General features: G+C 33.8%; 1 non-coding gene across 1 annotated transcript; it reads right to left on the reverse strand.

Moving 5' to 3' along the window:
* Positions 1-4,289: 4,289 nt before the first annotated feature.
* On the reverse strand, positions 4,290-4,361 carry TRNAT-GGU (transfer RNA threonine (anticodon GGU)). Its single transcript has one exon. It is a non-coding gene; the product is annotated as a tRNA-Thr (tRNA).
* Between the last annotated feature and the right edge of the window lie 205 nt (positions 4,362-4,566).

Consider the following 4,566-nt stretch of genomic DNA (forward strand, 5'->3'; position numbering starts at 1 on the left):
ATTCTCCCTTCTCTCATTCAGAACCGTGCATGAGACTTTCTTCTCGCACGGCTCCTAAGTGATAAAAAAATTTGCAGAATCATTTGATTCTCTTTTTTTTATTACCTTCCTCGTGTATGTATAAGATTGAATATATTCAATTGATATATAGAATAACTAATCCTTAACTTCGCGAGGAATCCTTACTCAGTGGTTATTATAGTATGCAATATAATATATAAATTGTAAATCATTCATTTTTCTTATTTTTTTTTTTTTAAGTTCAGTTATGAAAGAGTTAAAAATAAAGTGAAAAATAAAAAATAAAACCATCTGATTTAAATCGTTCTGAATAGTCATGAGATGCTCATCTTAGGGTAATCTTTTTGTCGACGGATGCCTTCTTTTTTACACTCGTAGTTTATGAAGAATGAAAACTTACTATGTAGCATCTACGTTAAGAATAAAAGTACACGTCAATCTGACCCTAAAAACTACCCGTAATAATTCATTTGTAAAAGTTATTTATTGTATTGGGGTGGTGTAGTGTGTTAATTCAATCAAACAATTGAGTTTGTTTCTTACTTTGCTTTACCTTAATTCAATTCAAATTTTTGGTAAAAGTGATGTCTTAGTCCAAGTGGGAATAACAATCTTTTTTTCACATGTCTATAGAGTTTTTATAAATAGAAACAAACATCTCTAAAAAAGATATTGTATGTAATAATTTATCAAACGAATCGCACTCCTTCATATACATCGGGGGTCCATTGATGAAAAGGAACTAAAGAAAGTTTGAATGCAATTCCTACCGTTACAGATAGAAGTGCAATCCAAATTCCTGGAGAGTTATACATTTGTGTATTTATAAGACCATTGGCTATTTCTTGAATTTCAATCTCACCTCCAGATAGACCATATAGCCAAGAAAGACCATAAGCAAGAATGGAAGAACTTGTTCCACCCATAAGTAAATATTTCATAATAGCCTCATTAGACCGAACATCTCTTTTGGTATATCCAGATAATAGATATTATTTATCAATAAAAAAATTCCAAAAAATAATATCAATTAGATCCTCAATCTATGGGATCATAAATAGTGAGGTCCGTTAGGCTTTCGCCCATTGCAGAAAATTCCTCACTGCTGCCTCCCGTAGGAGTCTGGGCCGTGTCTCAGTCCCAGTGTGGCTGATCATCCTCTCAAACCAACCAATGATTGATTGAGGAAGAAGTCCGAATAGCAATAAAGGAGATTTTTTTGAGACAAGATGCTAATAAAGCGTCACAGGGTGATAAGAAAGCATGGGACTGGGTTAAATCAAAATTGGATGAGACATACGAAGTAGACAAACCTTCCAAAACCAAGACCAAACCCAAACCCAAGAAAGCCGATGAACAAGAGATAGATTTCAGAACTGCCAAAACTGAATATCTGAAAGAACAGAAACGCTTCCAACGGGAGGCAAAACGCCTTGCAAGGAACAAAGAGTTAAAGGAGGAGATGAAACTTAGGGGAGAAGAAGTAGTGGAACCACAATTAGAAAAAGACAAATTAGCCTATCGGGAAATGGCCAAAAATATTTATACTTGGAGAATGAAATTCGAGCTCAAAAAACCGCCGCTAACTCCTTGGGTTTCCAAGTTCAAACATGCGGCTCGTTTTTTTGATAAGAAAAAATTAGGCAGCAAAACTGCGGCAGCTAACTTAGTTTTTCCATATGCCGAAAACAGAGATCTTGACTTGGAATTATTGGATACTGTATTGTATCTCAAAAGTGTCTTCCCGAAACATAATGATATACGTAGAATTTTTTGCGAGGCAGCCCAAAGATCTATTCCACTTGTACCGGGGTACTTTGATGACCGATTCTTTGTATATAAAATTGCAAGTCTTTTATTCAAACTAAAGAAGAAAAAGATTAATGTCAATCTTTTTGATAGATCTCAACGACGAAGAACAAATGAAAATATTTCAAGTTCTTTCATTTTTGAAGATCTTTTTCTTCCAAGAGGTCGCAGAGAATTTTGAATTTTGAATCTTTTGAATCTGGAAAACCATTTGGATGAGAGTGTAAGATTAAGTAGTCAAGAGATACCAAATGACCAAGGTCTAATGAAAAAAAATGAACATCTGATCATAGATACAAGGCAAAAGATAAGACGTTTTCTTTGGCCTCATTATCGATTCGAAGATCTTATTTGCATGAATAGATTTTGGTGGAATACCAATAATGGTAGTCGATCTACTATGTTGAGGGTACGCATGTATCCTAAAATAGATCATTGGGAACATATTCAAAGTAATTTGTATTTTCTAAGGCTAAAGCACAGGATCCTCTTCTTCATCCCCCCCATTGTCCGCTTCTTCTTGTTCAAGAGTTTCTTCTTCAAGAGCTTTTTGTTTTAAAGGTTTAAACAACCCTTTTTTTGTTTTTTCTAAGGCCTCATTCTTTGGTTCTTCCTCCTCTTCTTTCTCCTGTTCTTCCTTTTCCTCGAGCTTCTCAAAGGGCTTTATAATTATTAACTGCCAAGCTTTTTTTGGGAAAACTTCGAGACAATCTTTGACAGCCATAGGGTCGTGAACTCTAGATACTAGGGTAGAGGGCAATTTAGGAACAACAAACCTGTTAAAATCTCAAATTCGAGGTTCGTAATCATCAAGATGGGTTTTTTCCTGTTCTATTAATTTGCTATAAAGAACATAAAGTTCATGAAAATCTACGAAATCCCTCATATCTTGCTCAGATTGTTCTTTTTCAAAGAAATATTCATCAAGATGAATATTTGATTTATCGCTCTTATGTTCTTTATCCTTAGTATGTTCCTTATTAGAAGAAGGTGGATCCTCTTCTAAAATACCTGCGAAATCCTTCAGAATATCCTTCTCTGATATTTCAATATCCATAGATAATCGATAGTTTGATAATTCGTCCGAATTAATCAAAAAAAGTCGCTCATAAAGCAAAGCCTGCTCGGTAGGAAGAACACTAAGAAGCAATTCCCATTTGGTACCCATAGTTTCAAGAAAAATATGCAACAAATAATTTGTTAACAATTTTTTCTCACAAGAAGCAATGTCTTTTTCTATTCTTTCCTTTAAAGGCGTCGGGACCAATGTGTTGAAAACATATTCTAATGAAGAGAAATGTTTAGGATAAATTTGATCATATTTCTTCTTTAAGTCCTCCAAAGTAGATTCATCTAACCATTTTCTTCTATTTTGTTCTTCTAATAAGACCATACGAATTTTATCTATCCACCATTTTGAAATAAGTTTGATTCGCGGTTGAACGATTCTTTATTTATTTTCTAGTCGAATTAAAGAAAATCAAAGAAATTGGTTGGTAGAATCATCCTTCTTATTGGTAGAATCATGGTTCTTAGTGGTAGAACCCTGGTTCTTAGATTCTGATAGTTTCTCTTTTTTCTCTTTCAAGTATTCCTCCGAATAAAGCATCCAAGGCGACTTAAATTGAAATTGATTCATTGACCCACGGAATGGCCCGCTAAGTAAAGGATCATCAACTTCTGAAAGACGCTTTTTATCTTTTGTTTTTTAAAATCTGATTCTCTTTTCAAGAATTTTGACAATAAGAGATCCATTTCTTAGAGCTCTCACCCTATTTTCAAGCTCTTCGCCTAAAGAAGTTTTCCTCTCCCATTTTTTTTCTATCCATTCATCAAGGTGATCCTGATTTGAATCAAGACTTTGATCACCCAAGTTTGCCATTTTGGCAAAAAAAGAGATACTTGGCGGAGCTGTGAAAGAAATTTTTTGATGGCCATCACTGAGACAAACATCAAAGAAATATTCAGCAACTTGGCTCCTCACAGGGCCACGCAGAATATAATCTCCTATACTCACGTATCGAAGGGGGTCATTAAACCGATTAGAATCCAACACTATTAATGGCCACCTTTTGATTATAAAAGGTAATATTTTATTTTTGTCAGCATGCAATTTCAATTCATCAGATAAAAATTTCACTAGCGGTCTAAAAGAAGAAGGCAAAGGAATGGACGGCTTCTTAACATTCTCCTCATTTTTTTGAATATTAATAGGGGTCTTAGGCGGTGTCTTAGGATATTATCGTATATTATGCCTAATCTTATACTATTCCTCGTCTTATTAGTAGCGAGATATAAGAAAAAAAGTTCTATCTAAAAAAAACAAAATTCTATATGTTAGTTATGCTCAATTATATTAACATGTTCTATTCCGTTATAACAAAAAAAGGTATATTGCATCTTTTTTGTCTTAATCAAATAAATGTTGAAAATAATAACTGGGCTTTATTGCAAGTAAGAGCCCTTTATCGGGCTTGAACCGATGACTTACGCCTTACCATGGCGTTACTCTACCCCTGAGTTAAAAGGGCTTTTGACCATTTCATTACCAATGGAGAAGTCTATTACATATTCGATAGATGCCATAATAATGGGGTCAATAATAGAAATTAATTGAATATAGTTATATTGTCGATCCTGACAACACAAGAAGAATATTAAATAATGAAATATGAAGAAAGATTCTTTTATATTGACAAATTCCTAGGGATTTGAATATTATAACAATAAGTAGGC

This window comes from Cupressus sempervirens, chromosome 7 (assembly GCF_028749045.1).
Source record: "Cupressus sempervirens isolate cs-2001-9-10 chromosome 7, ASM2874904v1, whole genome shotgun sequence".
Classification (NCBI taxonomy): domain Eukaryota; kingdom Viridiplantae; phylum Streptophyta; class Pinopsida; order Cupressales; family Cupressaceae; genus Cupressus; species Cupressus sempervirens.